This window comes from Crinia signifera, chromosome 4, assembly GCF_055691185.1.
Source record: "Crinia signifera chromosome 4, ASM5569118v1, whole genome shotgun sequence".
Lineage (NCBI taxonomy): Eukaryota > Metazoa > Chordata > Amphibia > Anura > Myobatrachidae > Crinia > Crinia signifera.
Genome location: NC_139220.1, coordinates 300,653,491 through 300,670,386, shown reverse-complemented (window position 1 = coordinate 300,670,386; position 16,896 = coordinate 300,653,491). Strand labels below are relative to the sequence as shown.

General features: G+C 37.6%; 22 non-coding genes and 2 pseudogenes across 22 annotated transcripts; all 24 read left to right on the top strand.

Moving 5' to 3' along the window:
* Positions 1-118: 118 nt before the first annotated feature.
* Positions 119-259, top strand: LOC146076611 (U4 spliceosomal RNA). Its single transcript, XR_014474011.1, has one exon. It is a non-coding gene; the product is annotated as a U4 spliceosomal RNA (small nuclear RNA).
* A 654-nt stretch (positions 260-913) lies between these two features.
* On the top strand, positions 914-1,054 carry LOC146076682 (U4 spliceosomal RNA). Its single transcript, XR_014474081.1, has one exon. It is a non-coding gene; the product is annotated as a U4 spliceosomal RNA (small nuclear RNA).
* Positions 1,055-1,708: 654 nt separating this feature from the next.
* On the top strand, positions 1,709-1,849 carry LOC146076438 (U4 spliceosomal RNA). Its single transcript, XR_014473838.1, has one exon. It is a non-coding gene; the product is annotated as a U4 spliceosomal RNA (small nuclear RNA).
* Positions 1,850-2,387: 538 nt separating this feature from the next.
* LOC146076625 (U4 spliceosomal RNA) lies at positions 2,388-2,528 on the top strand. The gene has a single exon (XR_014474025.1). It is a non-coding gene; the product is annotated as a U4 spliceosomal RNA (small nuclear RNA).
* A 537-nt stretch (positions 2,529-3,065) lies between these two features.
* LOC146076490 (U4 spliceosomal RNA) lies at positions 3,066-3,206 on the top strand. The gene has a single exon (XR_014473890.1). It is a non-coding gene; the product is annotated as a U4 spliceosomal RNA (small nuclear RNA).
* Positions 3,207-3,860: 654 nt separating this feature from the next.
* LOC146076437 (U4 spliceosomal RNA) lies at positions 3,861-4,001 on the top strand. Its single transcript, XR_014473837.1, has one exon. It is a non-coding gene; the product is annotated as a U4 spliceosomal RNA (small nuclear RNA).
* A 537-nt stretch (positions 4,002-4,538) lies between these two features.
* On the top strand, positions 4,539-4,679 carry LOC146076762 (U4 spliceosomal RNA). The gene has a single exon (XR_014474160.1). It is a non-coding gene; the product is annotated as a U4 spliceosomal RNA (small nuclear RNA).
* A 654-nt stretch (positions 4,680-5,333) lies between these two features.
* LOC146076354 (U4 spliceosomal RNA) lies at positions 5,334-5,474 on the top strand. The gene has a single exon (XR_014473755.1). It is a non-coding gene; the product is annotated as a U4 spliceosomal RNA (small nuclear RNA).
* A 530-nt stretch (positions 5,475-6,004) lies between these two features.
* On the top strand, positions 6,005-6,135 carry LOC146076797 (U4 spliceosomal RNA; annotated as a pseudogene).
* A 537-nt stretch (positions 6,136-6,672) lies between these two features.
* Positions 6,673-6,813, top strand: LOC146076681 (U4 spliceosomal RNA). The gene has a single exon (XR_014474080.1). It is a non-coding gene; the product is annotated as a U4 spliceosomal RNA (small nuclear RNA).
* A 654-nt stretch (positions 6,814-7,467) lies between these two features.
* On the top strand, positions 7,468-7,608 carry LOC146076436 (U4 spliceosomal RNA). The gene has a single exon (XR_014473836.1). It is a non-coding gene; the product is annotated as a U4 spliceosomal RNA (small nuclear RNA).
* Positions 7,609-8,145: 537 nt separating this feature from the next.
* On the top strand, positions 8,146-8,286 carry LOC146076680 (U4 spliceosomal RNA). Its single transcript, XR_014474079.1, has one exon. It is a non-coding gene; the product is annotated as a U4 spliceosomal RNA (small nuclear RNA).
* A 530-nt stretch (positions 8,287-8,816) lies between these two features.
* On the top strand, positions 8,817-8,947 carry LOC146076796 (U4 spliceosomal RNA; annotated as a pseudogene).
* Positions 8,948-9,484: 537 nt separating this feature from the next.
* On the top strand, positions 9,485-9,625 carry LOC146076679 (U4 spliceosomal RNA). The gene has a single exon (XR_014474078.1). It is a non-coding gene; the product is annotated as a U4 spliceosomal RNA (small nuclear RNA).
* Positions 9,626-10,279: 654 nt separating this feature from the next.
* LOC146076435 (U4 spliceosomal RNA) lies at positions 10,280-10,420 on the top strand. Its single transcript, XR_014473835.1, has one exon. It is a non-coding gene; the product is annotated as a U4 spliceosomal RNA (small nuclear RNA).
* Positions 10,421-10,957: 537 nt separating this feature from the next.
* LOC146076514 (U4 spliceosomal RNA) lies at positions 10,958-11,098 on the top strand. The gene has a single exon (XR_014473914.1). It is a non-coding gene; the product is annotated as a U4 spliceosomal RNA (small nuclear RNA).
* A 654-nt stretch (positions 11,099-11,752) lies between these two features.
* On the top strand, positions 11,753-11,893 carry LOC146076697 (U4 spliceosomal RNA). The gene has a single exon (XR_014474096.1). It is a non-coding gene; the product is annotated as a U4 spliceosomal RNA (small nuclear RNA).
* Positions 11,894-12,430: 537 nt separating this feature from the next.
* LOC146076513 (U4 spliceosomal RNA) lies at positions 12,431-12,571 on the top strand. Its single transcript, XR_014473913.1, has one exon. It is a non-coding gene; the product is annotated as a U4 spliceosomal RNA (small nuclear RNA).
* A 654-nt stretch (positions 12,572-13,225) lies between these two features.
* Positions 13,226-13,366, top strand: LOC146076434 (U4 spliceosomal RNA). Its single transcript, XR_014473834.1, has one exon. It is a non-coding gene; the product is annotated as a U4 spliceosomal RNA (small nuclear RNA).
* Positions 13,367-13,904: 538 nt separating this feature from the next.
* Positions 13,905-14,045, top strand: LOC146076433 (U4 spliceosomal RNA). The gene has a single exon (XR_014473833.1). It is a non-coding gene; the product is annotated as a U4 spliceosomal RNA (small nuclear RNA).
* A 537-nt stretch (positions 14,046-14,582) lies between these two features.
* Positions 14,583-14,723, top strand: LOC146076353 (U4 spliceosomal RNA). Its single transcript, XR_014473754.1, has one exon. It is a non-coding gene; the product is annotated as a U4 spliceosomal RNA (small nuclear RNA).
* A 537-nt stretch (positions 14,724-15,260) lies between these two features.
* LOC146076610 (U4 spliceosomal RNA) lies at positions 15,261-15,401 on the top strand. Its single transcript, XR_014474010.1, has one exon. It is a non-coding gene; the product is annotated as a U4 spliceosomal RNA (small nuclear RNA).
* Positions 15,402-16,055: 654 nt separating this feature from the next.
* LOC146076673 (U4 spliceosomal RNA) lies at positions 16,056-16,196 on the top strand. Its single transcript, XR_014474072.1, has one exon. It is a non-coding gene; the product is annotated as a U4 spliceosomal RNA (small nuclear RNA).
* Positions 16,197-16,733: 537 nt separating this feature from the next.
* On the top strand, positions 16,734-16,874 carry LOC146076432 (U4 spliceosomal RNA). Its single transcript, XR_014473832.1, has one exon. It is a non-coding gene; the product is annotated as a U4 spliceosomal RNA (small nuclear RNA).
* Positions 16,875-16,896: the final 22 nt, after the last annotated feature.

Sequence of the window (16,896 nt, the reverse complement as noted above, 5' to 3'; positions counted from 1 at the left end):
GACTCATTAGCATATACATTCCCATAATCCACTGCTCCTAGCCAGAGACTGTTTGTCTAGCCATGGTTGTAATGAGTTCTCTGTTGCACATGCTGATTGCTCCAGCCAAGCACCTATCAACTTTGCGCAGTGGCATTATCATAGCTTATGAGGTCAAACTGAGGCGTGATTATTGCTAGTTGAAAACTTTACCCAATACCCCGCCATGATGACTTGCAATATAGTCAGCATTGGCAATTTTTGCTAGTCTCCCAGGAGACTATAAGATTTTGTAAAGGAAAGATGTGTTGGAGTTAGTCTATTTTCTTGAATCTTCTGTATGTGAAAAACCGCAATTGACTGTGTCTTCCAGTTGCTGATTTTGAAGATTGGTTTAGAGATTAGTATTTTTAATAAGACGTGTTGGAGTTAGTCTATTTTCTTGCATCTTCTGTATATGAAAAACCACAATTACATCCGTGTCTTCCAGTTGCTGATTTTGAAGATTGATGTAGAGATTAGTGTTTTTAATAAGACATGTTGGAGTTAGTCTATTTTCTTGCATCTTCTGTATATGAAAAACCACAATTACATCCGTGTCTTCCAGTTGCTGATTTTGAAGATTGATGTAGAGATTAGTGTTTTTATCTCTGTTTATCTGGAGATGTTCCAGAATTTTTGAATGCATTGTCATGCAAATTGGAGATAAATTCCTTACAATTTTTGCTACCAGAGTGTGAGATATGAAAAAGCACTTGGGAACAGAAAATACAATTTCCTTGAAATCATCACCCAGGAAGGTTTTGCCAGGTCTTGGACTCATTAGCATATACATTCCCATAATCCACTGCTCCTAGCCAGAGACTGTTTGTCTAGCCATGGTTGTAATGAGTTCTCTGTTGCACATGCTGATTGCTCCAGCCAAGCACCTATCAACTTTGCGCAGTGGCATTATCATAGCTTATGAGGTCAAACTGAGGCGTGATTATTGCTAGTTGAAAACTTTACCCAATACCCTGCCATGATGACTTGCAATATAGTCAGCATTGGCAATTTTTGCTAGTCTCCCAGGAGACTATAAGATTTTGTAAAGGAAAGATGTGTTGGAGTTAGTCTATTTTCTTGAATCTTCTGTATGTGAAAAACCACAATTGACTGTGTCTTCCAGTTGCTGATTTTGAAGATTGGTTTAGAGATTAGTGTTTTTAATAAGACGTGTTGGAGTTAGTCTATTTTCTTGCATCTTCTGTATATGAAAAACCACAATTACATCCGTGTCTTCCAGTTGCTGATTTTGAAGATTGATGTAGAGATTAGTGTTTTTAATAAGACGTGTTGGAGTTAGTCTATTTTCTTGCATCTTCTGTATATGAAAAACCACAATTACATCCGTGTCTTCCAGTTGCTGATTTTGAAGATTGATGTAGAGATTAGTGTTTTTATCTCTGTTTATCTGGAGATGTTCCAGAATTTTTGAATGCAGTGTCATGCAAATTGGAGATAAATTCCTTACAATTTTTGCTACCAGAGTGTGAGATATGAAAAAGCACTTGGGAACAGAAAATACAATTTCCTTGAAGTCATCACCCAGGAAGGTTTTGCCAGGTCTTGGACTCATTAGCATATACATTCCCATAATCCACTGCTCCTAGCCAGAGACGGTTTGTCTAGCCATGGTTGTAATGAGTTCTCTGTTGCACATGCTGATTGCTCCAGCCAAGCACCTATCAACTTTGCGCAGTGGCATTATCATAGCTTATGAGGTCAAACCGAGGCGTGATTATTGCTAGTTGAAAACTTTACCCAATACCCCGCCATGATGACTTGCAATATAGTCAGCATTGGCAATTTTTGCTAGTCTCCCAGGAGACTATAAGATTTTGTAAAGGAAAGATGTGTTGGAGTTAGTCTATTTTCTTGAATCTTCTGTATGTGAAAAACCACAATTGACTGTGTCTTCCAGTTGCTGATTTTGAAGATTGGTTTAGAGATTAGTGTTTTTAATAAGACGTGTTGGAGTTAGTCTATTTTCTTGCATCTTCTGTATATGAAAAACCACAATTACATCCGTGTCTTCCAGTTGCTGATTTTGAAGATTGATGTAGAGATTAGTGTTTTTTATCTCTGTTTATCTGGAGATGTTCCAGAATTTTTGAATGCATTGTCATGCAAATTGGAGATAAATTCCTTACAATTTTTGCTACCAGAGTGTGAGATATGAAAAAGCACTTGGGAACAGAAAATACAATTTCCTTGAAGTCATCACCCAGGAAGGTTTTGCCAGGTCTTGGACTCATTAGCATATACATTCCCATAATCCACTGCTCCTAGCCAGAGACTGTTTGTCTAGCCATGGTTGTAATGAGTTCTCTGTTGCACATGCTGATTGCTCCAGCCAAGCACCTATCAACTTTGTGCAGTGGCATTATCATAGCTTATGAGGTCAAACTGAGGCGTGATTATTGCTAGTTGAAAACTTTACCCAATACCCCGCCATGATGACTTGCAATATAGTCAGCATTGGCAATTTTTGCTAGTCTCCCAGGAGACTATAAGATTTTGTAAAGGAAAGATGTGTTGGAGTTAGTCTATTTTCTTGAATCTTCTGTATGTGAAAAACCACAATTGACTGTGTCTTCCAGTTGCTGATTTTGAAGATTGGTTTAGAGATTAGTGTTTTTAATAAGACGTGTTGGAGTTAGTCTATTTTCTTGCATCTTCTGTATATGAAAAACCACAATTACATCCGTGTCTTCCAGTTGCTGATTTTGAAGATTGATGTAGAGATTAGTGTTTTTATCTCTGTTTATCTGGAGATGTTCCAGAATTTTTGAATGCATTGTCATGCAAATTGGAGATAAATTCCTTACAATTTTTGCTACCAGAGTGTGAGATATGAAAAAGCACTTGGGAACAGAAAATACAATTTCCTTGAAGTCATCACCCAGGAAGGTTTTGCCAGGTCTTGGACTCATTAGCATATACATTCCCATAATCCACTGCTCCTAGCCAGAGACTGTTTGTCTAGCCATGGTTGTAATGAGTTCTCTGTTGCACATGCTGATTGCTCCAGCCAAGCACCTATCAACTTTGCGCAGTGGCATTATCATAGCTAATGAGGTCAAACCGAGGCGTGATTATTGCTAGTTGAAAACTTTACCCAATACCCCGCCATGATGACTTGCAATATAGTCAGCATTGGTAATTTTTGCTAGTCTCCCAGGAGACTATAAGATTTTGTAAAGGAAAGATGTGTTGGAGTTAGTCTATTTTCTTGAATCTTCTGTATGTGAAGAACCACAATTGACTGTGTCTTCCAGTTGCTGATTTTGAAGATTGGTTTAGAGATTAGTGTTTTTAATAAGACGTGTTGGAGTTAGTCTATTTTCTTGCATCTTCTGTATATGAAAAACCACAATTACATCCGTGTCTTCCAGTTGCTGATTTGGAAGATTGATGTAGAGATTAGTGTTTTTAATAAGACGTGTTGGAGTTAGTCTATTTTCTTGCATCTTCTGTATATGAAAAACCACAATTACATCCGTGTCTTTCAGTTGCTGATTTTGAAGATTGATGTAGAGATTAGTGTTTTTATCTCTGTTTATCTGGAGATGTTCCAGAATTTTTGAATGCAGTGTCATGCAAATTGGAGATAAATTCCTTACAATTTTTGCTACCAGAGTGTGAGATATGAAAAAGCACTTGGGAACAGAAAATACAATTTCCTTGAAGTCATCACCCAGGAAGGTTTTGCCAGGTCTTGGACTCATTAGCATATACATTCCCATAATCCACTGCTCCTAGCCAGAGACGGTTTGTCTAGCCATGGTTGTAATGAGTTCTCTGTTGCACATGCTGATTGCTCCAGCCAAGCACCTATCAACTTTGCGCAGTGGCATTATCATAGCTTATGAGGTCAAACCGAGGCGTGATTATTGCTAGTTGAAAACTTTACCCAATACCCCGCCATGATGACTTGCAATATAGTCAGCATTGGCAATTTTTGCTAGTCTCCCAGGAGACTATAAGATTTTGTAAAGGAAAGATGTGTTGGAGTTAGTCTATTTTCTTGAATCTTCTGTATGTGAAAAACCACAATTGACTGTGTCTTCCAGTTGCTGATTTTGAAGATTGGTTTAGAGATTAGTGTTTTTAATAAGACGTGTTGGAGTTAGTCTATTTTCTTGCATCTTCTGTATATGAAAAACCACAATTACATCCGTGTCTTCCAGTTGCTGATTTTGAAGATTGATGTAGAGATTAGTGTTTTTATCTCTGTTTATCTGGAGATGTTCCAGAATTTTTGAATGCAGTGTCATGCAAATTGGAGATAAATTCCTTACAATTTTTGCTACCAGAGTGTGAGATATGAAAAAGCACTTGGGAACAGAAAATACAATTTCCTTGAAATCATCACCCAGGAAGGTTTTGCCAGGTCTTGGACTCATTAGCATATACATTCCCATAATCCACTGCTCCTAGCCAGAGACTGTTTGTCTAGCCATGGTTGTAATGAGTTCTCTGTTGCACATGCTGATTGCTCCAGCCAAGCACCTATCAACTTTGCGCAGTGGCATTATTATAGCTTATGAGGTCAAACTGAGGCGTGATTATTGCTAGTTGAAAACTTTACCCAATACCCTGCCATGATGACTTGCAATATAGTCAGCATTGGCAATTTTTGCTAGTCTCCCAGGAGACTATAAGATTTTGTAAAGGAAAGATGTGTTGGAGTTAGTCTATTTTCTTGAATCTTCTGTATGTGAAAAACCACAATTGACTGTGTCTTCCAGTTGCTGATTTTGAAGATTGGTTTAGAGATTAGTGTTTTTAATAAGACGTGTTGGAGTTAGTCTATTTTCTTGCATCTTCTGTATATGAAAAACCACAATTACATCCGTGTCTTCCAGTTGCTGATTTTGAAGATTGATGTAGAGATTAGTGTTTTTAATAAGACGTGTTGGAGTTAGTCTATTTTCTTGCATCTTCTGTATATGAAAAACCACAATTACATCCGTGTCTTCCAGTTGCTGATTTTGAAGATTGATGTAGAGATTAGTGTTTTTATCTCTGTTTATCTGGAGATGTTCCAGAATTTTTGAATGCATTGTCATGCAAATTTGGGATAAATTCCTTACAATTTTTGCTACCAGAGTGTGAGATATGAAAAAGCACTTGGGAACAGAAAATACAATTTCCTTGAAGTCATCACCCAGGAAGGTTTTGCCAGGTCTTGGACTCATTAGCATTTACATTCCCATAATCCACTGCTCCTAGCCAGAGACTGTTTGTCTAGCCATGGTTGTAATGAGTTCTCTGTTGCACATGCTAATTGCTCCAGCCAAGCACTTATCAACTTTGCGCAGTGGCATTATCATAGCTAATGAGGTCAAACCGAGGCGTGATTATTGCTAGTTGAAAACTTTACCCAATACCCCGCCATGATGACTTGCAATATAGTCAGCATTGGCAATTTTTGCTAGTCTCCCAGGAGACTATAAGATTTTGTAAAGGAAAGATGTGTTGGAGTTAGTCTATTTTCTTGAATCTTCTGTATGTGAAAAACCACAATTGACTGTGTCTTCCAGTTGCTGATTTTGAAGATTGGTTTAGAGATTAGTATTTTTAATAAGACGTGTTGGAGTTAGTCTATTTTCTTGCATCTTATGTATATGAAAAACCACAATTACATCCGTGTCTTCCAGTTGCTGATTTTGAAGATTGATGTAGAGATTAGTGTTTTTAATAAGACGTGTTGGAGTTAGTCTATTTTCTTGCATCTTCTGTATATGAAAAACCACAATTACATCCGTGTCTTCCAGTTGCTGATTTTGAAGATTGATGTAGAGATTAATGTTTTTATCTCTGTTTATCTGGAGATGTTCCAGAATTTTTGAATGCATTGTCATGCAAATTGGAGATAAATTCCTTACAATTTTTGCTACCAGAGTGTGAGATATGAAAAAGCACTTGGGAACAGAAAATACAATTTCCTTGAAATCATCACCCAGGAAGGTTTTGCCAGGTCTTGGACTCATTAGCTTATGAGGTCAAACTGAGGCGTGATTATTGCTAGTTGAAAACTTTACCCAATACCCCGCCATGATGACTTGCAATATAGTCAGCATTGGCAATTTTTGCTAGTCTCCCAGGAGACTATAAGATTTTGTAAAGGAAAGATGTGTTGGAGTTAGTCTATTTTCTTGAATCTTCTGTATGTGAAAAACCACAATTGACTGTGTCTTCCAGTTGCTGATTTTGAAGATTGGTTTAGAGATTAGTGTTTTTAATAAGACGTGTTGGAGTTAGTCTATTTTCTTGCATCTTCTGTATATGAAAAACCACAATTACATCCGTGTCTTCCAGTTGCTGATTTTGAAGATTGATGTAGAGATTAGTGTTTTTATCTCTGTTTATCTGGAGATGTTCCAGAATTTTTGAATGCAGTGTCATGCAAATTGGAGATAAATTCCTTACAATTTTTGCTACCAGAGTGTGAGATATGAAAAAGCACTTGGGAACAGAAAATACAATTTCCTTGAAATCATCACCCAGGAAGGTTTTGCCAGGTCTTGGACTCATTAGCATATACATTCCCATAATCCACTGCTCCTAGCCAGAGACTGTTTGTCTAGCCATGGTTGTAATGAGTTCTCTGTTGCACATGCTGATTGCTCCAGCCAAGCACCTATCAACTTTGCGCAGTGGCATTATCATAGCTTATGAGGTCAAACTGAGGCGTGATTATTGCTAGTTGAAAACTTTACCCAATACCCTGCCATGATGACTTGCAATATAGTCAGCATTGGCAATTTTTGCTAGTCTCCCAGGAGACTATAAGATTTTGTAAAGGAAAGATGTGTTGGAGTTAGTCTATTTTCTTGAATCTTCTGTATGTGAAAAACCACAATTGACTGTGTCTTCCAGTTGCTGATTTTGAAGATTGGTTTAGAGATTAGTGTTTTTAATAAGACGTGTTGGAGTTAGTCTATTTTCTTGCATCTTCTGTATATGAAAAACCACAATTACATCCGTGTCTTCCAGTTGCTGATTTTGAAGATTGATGTAGAGATTAGTGTTTTTAATAAGACGTGTTGGAGTTAGTCTATTTTCTTGCATCTTCTGTATATGAAAAACCACAATTACATCCGTGTCTTCCAGTTGCTGATTTTGAAGATTGATGTAGAGATTAGTGTTTTTATCTCTGTTTATCTGGAGATGTTCCAGAATTTTTGAATGCAGTGTCATGCAAATTGGAGATAAATTCCTTACAATTTTTGCTACCAGAGTGTGAGATATGAAAAAGCACTTGGGAACAGAAAATACAATTTCCTTGAAATCATCACCCAGGAAGGTTTTGCCAGGTCTTGGACTCATTAGCATATACATTCCCATAATCCACTGCTCCTAGCCAGAGACTGTTTGTCTAGCCATGGTTGTAATGAGTTCTCTGTTGCACATGCTGATTGCTCCAGCCAAGCACCTATCAACTTTGCGCAGTGGCATTATCATAGCTTATGAGGTCAAACCGAGGCGTGATTATTGCTAGTTGAAAACTTTACCCAATACCCCGCCATGATGACTTGCAATATAGTCAGCATTGGCAATTTTTGCTAGTCTCCCAGGAGACTATACGATTTTGTAAAGGAAAGATGTGTTGGAGTTAGTCTATTTTCTTGAATCTTCTGTATGTGAAAAACCACAATTGACTGTGTCTTCCAGTTGCTGATTTTGAAGATTGGTTTAGAGATTAGTGTTTTTAATAAGACGTGTTGGAGTTAGTCTATTTTCTTGCATCTTCTGTATATGAAAAACCACAATTACATCCGTGTCTTCCAGTTGCTGATTTTGAAGATTGATGTAGAGATTAGTGTTTTTATCTCTGTTTATCTGGAGATGTTCCAGAATTTTTGAATGCATTGTCATGCAAATTTGGGATAAATTCCTTACAATTTTTGCTACCAGAGTGTGAGATATGAAAAAGCACTTGGGAATAGAAAATACAATTTCCTTGAAGTCATCACCCAGGAAGGTTTTGCCAGGTCTTGGACTCATTAGCATATACATTCCCATAATCCACTGCTCCTAGCCAGAGACTGTTTGTCTAGCCATGGTTGTAATGAGTTCTCTGTTGCACATGCTGATTGCTCCAGCCAAGCACCTATCAACTTTGCGCAGTGGCATTATCATAGCTTATGAGGTCAAACTGAGGCGTGATTATTGCTAGTTGAAAACTTTACCCAATACCCTGCCATGATGACTTGCAATATAGTCAGCATTGGCAATTTTTGCTAGTCTCCCAGGAGACTATAAGATTTTGTAAAGGAAAGATGTGTTGGAGTTAGTCTATTTTCTTGAATCTTCTGTATGTGAAAAACCACAATTGACTGTGTCTTCCAGTTGCTGATTTTGAAGATTGGTTTAGAGATTAGTGTTTTTAATAAGACGTGTTGGAGTTAGTCTATTTTCTTGCATCTTCTGTATATGAAAAACCACAATTACATCCGTGTCTTCCAGTTGCTGATTTTGAAGATTGATGTAGAGATTAGTGTTTTTAATAAGACGTGTTGGAGTTAGTCTATTTTCTTGCATCTTCTGTATATGAAAAACCACAATTACATCCGTGTCTTCCAGTTGCTGATTTTGAAGATTGATGTAGAGATTAGTGTTTTTATCTCTGTTTATCTGGAGATGTTCCAGAATTTTTGAATGCAGTGTCATGCAAATTGGAGATAAATTCCTTACAATTTTTGCTACCAGAGTGTGAGATATGAAAAAGCACTTGGGAACAGAAAATACAATTTCCTTGAAATCATCACCCAGGAAGGTTTTGCCAGGTCTTGGACTCATTAGCTTATGAGGTCAAACTGAGGCGTGATTATTGCTAGTTGAAAACTTTACCCAATACCCCGCCATGATGACTTGCAATATAGTCAGCATTGGCAATTTTTGCTAGTCTCCCAGGAGACTATAAGATTTTGTAAAGGAAAGATGTGTTGGAGTTAGTCTATTTTCTTGAATCTTCTGTATGTGAAAAACCACAATTGACTGTGTCTTCCAGTTGCTGATTTTGAAGATTGGTTTAGAGATTAGTGTTTTTAATAAGACGTGTTGGAGTTAGTCTATTTTCTTGCATCTTCTGTATATGAAAAACCACAATTACATCCGTGTCTTCCAGTTGCTGATTTTGAAGATTGATGTAGAGATTAGTGTTTTTATCTCTGTTTATCTGGAGATGTTCCAGAATTTTTGAATGCAGTGTCATGCAAATTGGAGATAAATTCCTTACAATTTTTGCTACCAGAGTGTGAGATATGAAAAAGCACTTGGGAACAGAAAATACAATTTCCTTGAAATCATCACCCAGGAAGGTTTTGCCAGGTCTTGGACTCATTAGCATATACATTCCCATAATCCACTGCTCCTAGCCAGAGACTGTTTGTCTAGCCATGGTTGTAATGAGTTCTCTGTTGCACATGCTGATTGCTCCAGCCAAGCACCTATCAACTTTGCGCAGTGGCATTATCATAGCTTATGAGGTCAAACTGAGGCGTGATTATTGCTAGTTGAAAACTTTACCCAATACCCTGCCATGATGACTTGCAATATAGTCAGCATTGGCAATTTTTGCTAGTCTCCCAGGAGACTATAAGATTTTGTAAAGGAAAGATGTGTTGGAGTTAGTCTATTTTCTTGAATCTTCTGTATGTGAAAAACCACAATTGACTGTGTCTTCCAGTTGCTGATTTTGAAGATTGGTTTAGAGATTAGTGTTTTTAATAAGACGTGTTGGAGTTAGTCTATTTTCTTGCATCTTCTGTATATGAAAAACCACAATTACATCCGTGTCTTCCAGTTGCTGATTTTGAAGATTGATGTAGAGATTAGTGTTTTTAATAAGACGTGTTGGAGTTAGTCTATTTTCTTGCATCTTCTGTATATGAAAAACCACAATTACATCCGTGTCTTCCAGTTGCTGATTTTGAAGATTGATGTAGAGATTAGTGTTTTTATCTCTGTTTATCTGGAGATGTTCCAGAATTTTTGAATGCAGTGTCATGCAAATTGGAGATAAATTCCTTACAATTTTTGCTACCAGAGTGTGAGATATGAAAAAGCACTTGGGAACAGAAAATACAATTTCCTTGAAATCATCACCCAGGAAGGTTTTGCCAGGTCTTGGACTCATTAGCATATACATTCCCATAATCCACTGCTCCTAGCCAGAGACTGTTTGTCTAGCCATGGTTGTAATGAGTTCTCTGTTGCACATGCTGATTGCTCCAGCCAAGCACCTATCAACTTTGCGCAGTGGCATTATCATAGCTTATGAGGTCAAACCGAGGCGTGATTATTGCTAGTTGAAAACTTTACCCAATACCCCGCCATGATGACTTGCAATATAGTCAGCATTGGCAATTTTTGCTAGTCTCCCAGGAGACTATACGATTTTGTAAAGGAAAGATGTGTTGGAGTTAGTCTATTTTCTTGAATCTTCTGTATGTGAAAAACCACAATTGACTGTGTCTTCCAGTTGCTGATTTTGAAGATTGGTTTAGAGATTAGTGTTTTTAATAAGACGTGTTGGAGTTAGTCTATTTTCTTGCATCTTCTGTATATGAAAAACCACAATTACATCCGTGTCTTCCAGTTGCTGATTTTGAAGATTGATGTAGAGATTAGTGTTTTTATCTCTGTTTATCTGGAGATGTTCCAGAATTTTTGAATGCATTGTCATGCAAATTTGGGATAAATTCCTTACAATTTTTGCTACCAGAGTGTGAGATATGAAAAAGCACTTGGGAATAGAAAATACAATTTCCTTGAAGTCATCACCCAGGAAGGTTTTGCCAGGTCTTGGACTCATTAGCATATACATTCCCATAATCCACTGCTCCTAGCCAGAGACTGTTTGTCTAGCCATGGTTGTAATGAGTTCTCTGTTGCACATGCTGATTGCTCCAGCCAAGCACCTATCAACTTTGCGCAGTGGCATTATCATAGCTTATGAGGTCAAACCGAGGCGTGATTATTGCTAGTTGAAAACTTTACCCAATACCCCGCCATGGTGACTTGCAATATAGTCAGCATTGGCAATTTTTGCTAGTCTCCCAGGAGACTATAAGATTTTGTAAAGGAAAGATGTGTTGGAGTTAGTCTATTTTCTTGAATCTTCTGTATGTGAAAAACCACAATTGACTGTGTCTTCCAGTTGCTGATTTTGAAGATTGGTTTAGAGATTATTGTTTTTAATAAGACGTGTTGGAGTTAGTCTATTTTCTTGCATCTTCTGTATATGAAAAACCACAATTACATCCGTGTCTTCCAGTTGCTGATTTGGAAGATTGATGTAGAGATTAGTGTTTTTAATAAGACGTGTTGGAGTTAGTCTATTTTCTTGCATCTTCTGTATATGAAAAACCACAATTACATCCGTGTCTTCCAGTTGCTGATTTTGAAGATTGATGTAGAGATTAGTGTTTTTATCTCTGTTTATCTGGAGATGTTCCAGAATTTTTGAATGCAGTGTCATGCAAATTGGAGATAAATTCCTTACAATTTTTGCTACCAGAGTGTGAGATATGAAAAAGCACTTGGGAACAGAAAATACAATTTCCTTGAAATCATCACCCAGGAAGGTTTTGCCAGGTCTTGGACTCATTAGCATATACATTCCCATAATCCACTGCTCCTAGCCAGAGACTGTTTGTCTAGCCATGGTTGTAATGAGTTCTCTGTTGCACATGCTGATTGCTCCAGCCAAGCACCTATCAACTTTGCGCAGTGGCATTATCATAGCTTATGAGGTCAAACTGAGGCGTGATTATTGCTAGTTGAAAACTTTACCCAATATCCTGCCATGATGACTTGCAATATAGTCAGCATTGGCAATTTTTGCTAGTCTCCCAGGAGACTATAAGATTTTGTAAAGGAAAGATGTGTTGGAGTTAGTCTATTTTCTTGAATCTTCTGTATGTGAAAAACCACAATTGACTGTGTCTTCCAGTTGCTGATTTTGAAGATTGGTTTAGAGATTAGTGTTTTTAATAAGACGTGTTGGAGTTAGTCTATTTTCTTGCATCTTCTGTATATGAAAAACCACAATTACATCCGTGTCTTCCAGTTGCTGATTTTGAAGATTGATGTAGAGATTAGTGTTTTTATCTCTGTTTATCTGGAGATGTTCCAGAATTTTTGAATGCATTGTCATGCAAATTTGGGATAAATTCCTTACAATTTTTGCTACCAGAGTGTGAGATATGAAAAAGCACTTGGGAATAGAAAATACAATTTCCTTGAAGTCATCACCCAGGAAGGTTTTGCCAGGTCTTGGACTCATTAGCATATACATTCCCATAATCCACTGCTCCTAGCCAGAGACTGTTTGTCTAGCCATGGTTGTAATGAGTTCTCTGTTGCACATGCTGATTGCTCCAGCCAAGCACCTATCAACTTTGCGCAGTGGCATTATCATAGCTTATGAGGTCAAACCGAGGCGTGATTATTGCTAGTTGAAAACTTTACCCAATACCCCGCCATGGTGACTTGCAATATAGTCAGCATTGGCAATTTTTGCTAGTCTCCCAGGAGACTATAAGATTTTGTAAAGGAAAGATGTGTTGGAGTTAGTCTATTTTCTTGAATCTTCTGTATGTGAAAAACCACAATTGACTGTGTCTTCCAGTTGCTGATTTTGAAGATTGGTTTAGAGATTAGTGTTTTTAATAAGACGTGTTGGAGTTAGTCTATTTTCTTGCATCTTCTGTATATGAAAAACCACAATTACATCCGTGTCTTCCAGTTGCTGATTTGGAAGATTGATGTAGAGATTAGTGTTTTTAATAAGACGTGTTGGAGTTAGTCTATTTTCTTGCATCTTCTGTATATGAAAAACCACAATTACATCCGTGTCTTCCAGTTGCTGATTTTGAAGATTGATGTAGAGATTAGTGTTTTTATCTCTGTTTATCTGGAGATGTTCCAGAATTTTTGAATGCAGTGTCATGCAAATTGGAGATAAATTCCTTACAATTTTTGCTACCAGAGTGTGAGATATGAAAAAGCACTTGGGAACAGAAAATACAATTTCCTTGAAGTCATCACCCAGGAAGGTTTTGCCAGGTCTTGGACTCATTAGCATATACATTCCCATAATCCACTGCTCCTAGCCAGAGACGGTTTGTCTAGCCATGGTTGTAATGAGTTCTCTGTTGCACATGCTGATTGCTCCAGCCAAGCACCTATCAACTTTGCGCAGTGGCATTATCATAGCTTATGAGGTCAAACCGAGGCGTGATTATTGCTAGTTGAAAACTTTACCCAATACCCCGCCATGATGACTTGCAATATAGTCAGCATTGGCAATTTTTGCTAGTCTCCCAGGAGACTATAAGATTTTGTAAAGGAAAGATGTGTTGGAGTTAGTCTATTTTCTTGAATCTTCTGTATGTGAAAAACCACAATTGACTGTGTCTTCCAGTTGCTGATTTTGAAGATTGGTTTAGAGATTAGTGTTTTTAATAAGACGTGTTGGAGTTAGTCTATTTTCTTGCATCTTCTGTATATGAAAAACCACAATTACATCCGTGTCTTCCAGTTGCTGATTTTGAAGATTGATGTAGAGATTAGTGTTTTTTATCTCTGTTTATCTGGAGATGTTCCAGAATTTTTGAATGCATTGTCATGCAAATTGGAGATAAATTCCTTACAATTTTTGCTACCAGAGTGTGAGATATGAAAAAGCACTTGGGAACAGAAAATACAATTTCCTTGAAGTCATCACCCAGGAAGGTTTTGCCAGGTCTTGGACTCATTAGCATATACATTCCCATAATCCACTGCTCCTAGCCAGAGACTGTTTGTCTAGCCATGGTTGTAATGAGTTCTCTGTTGCACATGCTGATTGCTCCAGCCAAGCACCTATTAACTTTGCGCAGTGGCATTATCATAGCTTATGAGGTCAAACCGAGGCGTGATTATTGCTAGTTGAAAACTTTACCCAATACCCCGCCATGATGACTTGCAATATAGTCAGCATTGGCAATTTTTGCTAGTCTCCCAGGAGACTATAAGATTTTGTAAAGGAAAGATGTGTTGGAGTTAGTCTATTTTTTTGAATCTTCTGTATGTGAAAAACCACAATTGACTGTGTCTTCCAGTTGCTGATTTTGAAGATTGGTTTAGAGATTAGTGTTTTGAATAAGATGTGTTGGAGTTAGTCTATTTTCTTGCATCTTCTGTATATGAAAAACCACAATTACATCCGTGTCTTCCAGTTGCTGATTTTGAAGATTGATGTAGAGATTAGTGTTTTTATCTCTGTTTATCTGGAGATGTTCCAGAATTTTTGAATGCATTGTCATGCAAATTTGGGATAAATTCCTTACAATTTTTGCTACCAGAGTGTGAGATATGAAAAAGCACTTGGGAACAGAAAATACAATTTCCTTGAAGTCATCACCCAGGAAGGTTTTGCCAGGTCTTGGACTCATTAGCATTTACATTCCCATAATCCACTGCTCCTAGCCAGAGACTGTTTGTCTAGCCATGGTTGTAATGAGTTCTCTGTTGCACATGCTAATTGCTCCAGCCAAGCACCTATCAACTTTGCGCAGTGGCATTATCATAGCTAATGAGGTCAAACCGAGGCGTGATTATTGCTAGTTGAAAACTTTACCCAATACCCCGCCATGATGACTTGCAATATAGTCAGCATTGGCAATTTTTGCTAGTCTCCCAGGAGACTATAAGATTTTGTAAAGGAAAGATGTGTTGGAGTTAGTCTATTTTCTTGAATCTTCTGTATGTGAAAAACCACAATTGACTGTGTCTTCCAGTTGCTGATATTGAAGATTGGTTTAGAGATTAGTGTTTTTAATAAGACGTGTTGGAGTTAGTCTATTTTCTTGCATCTTCTGTATATGAAAAACCACAATTACATCCGTGTCTTCCAGTTGCTGATTTTGAAGATTGATGTAGAGATTAGTGTTTTTATCTCTGTTTATCTGGAGATGTTCCAGAATTTTTGAATGCATTGTCATGCAAATTGGAGATAAATTCCTTACAATTTTTGCTACCAGAGTGTGAGATATGAAAAAGCACTTGGGAACAGAAAATACAATTTTCTTGAAGTCATCACCCAGGAAGGTTTTGCCAGGTCTTGGACTCATTAGCATATACATTCCCATAATCCACTGCTCCTAGCCAGAGACTGTTTGTCTAGCCATGGTTGTAATGAGTTCTTTGTTGCACATGCTGATTGCTCCAGCCAAGCACCTATCAACTTTGCGCAGTGGCATTATCATAGCTTATGAGGTCAAACTGAGGCGTGATTATTGCTAGTTGAAAACTTTACCCAATACCCCGCCATGATGACTTGCAATATAGTCAGCATTGGCAATTTTTGCTAGTCTCCCAGGAGACTATAAGATTTTGTAAAGGAAAGATGTGTTGGAGTTAGTCTATTTTCTTGAATCTTCTGTATGTGAAAAACCACAATTGACTGTGTCTTCCAGTTGCTGATTTTGAAGATTGGTTTAGAGATTAGTATTTTTAATAAGACGTGTTGGAGTTAGTCTATTTTCTTGCATCTTCTGTATATGAAAAACCACAATTACATCCGTGTCTTCCAGTTGCTGATTTTGAAGATTGATGTAGAGATTAGTGTTTTTAATAAGACGTGTTGGAGTTAGTCTATTTTCTTGCATCTTCTGTATATGAAAAACCACAATTACATCCGTGTCTTCCAGTTGCTGATTTTGAAGATTGATGTAGAGATTAGTGTTTTTATCTCTGTTTATCTGGAGATGTTCCAGAATTTTTGAATGCAGTGTCATGCAAATTGGAGATAAATTCCTTACAATTTTTGCTACCAGAGTGTGAGATATGAAAAAGCACTTGGGAACAGAAAATACAATTTCCTTGAAATCATCACCCAGGAAGGTTTTGCCAGGTCTTGGACTCATTAGCATATACATTCCCATAATCCACTGCTCCTAGCCAGAGACTGTTTGTCTAGCCATGGTTGTAATGAGTTCTCTGTTGCACATGCTGATTGCTCCAGCCAAGCACCTATCAACTTTGCGCAGTGGCATTATCATAGCTTATGCGGTCAAACCGAGGCGTGATTATTGCTAGTTGAAAACTTTACCCAATACCCCGCCATGATGACTTGCAATATAGTCAGCATTGGCAATTTTTGCTAGTCTCCCAGGAGACTATAAGATTTTGTAAAGGAAAGATGTGTTGGAGTTAGTCTATTTTCTTGAATCTTCTGTATGTGAAAAACCACAATTGACTGTGTCTTCCAGTTGCTGATATTGAAGATTGGTTTAGAGATTAGTGTTTTTAATAAGACGTGTTGGAGTTAGTCTATTTTCTTGCATCTTCTGTATATGAAAAACCACAATTACATCCGTGTCTTCCAGTTGCTGATTTTGAAGATTGATGTAGAGATTAGTGTTTTTATCTCTGTTTATCTGGAGATGTTCCAGAATTTTTGAATGCATTGTCATGCAAATTTGGGATAAATTCCTTACAATTTTTGCTACCAGAGTGTGAGATATGAAAAAGCACTTGGGAATAGAAAATACAATTTCCTTGAAGTCATCACCCAGGAAGGTTTTGCCAGGTCTTGGACTCATTAGCATATACATTCCCATAATCCACTGCTCCTAGCCAGAGACTGTTTGTCTAGCCATGGTTGTAATGAGTTCTCTGTTGCACATGCTGATTGCTCCAGCCAAGCACCTATCAACTTTGCGCAGTGGCATTATCATAGCTTATGAGGTCAAACCGAGGCGTGATTATTGCTAGTTGAAAACTTTACCCAATACCCCGCCATGATGACTTGCAATATAGTCAGCATTGGCAATTTTTGCTAGTCTCCCAGGAGACTATAAGATTTTGTAAAGGAAA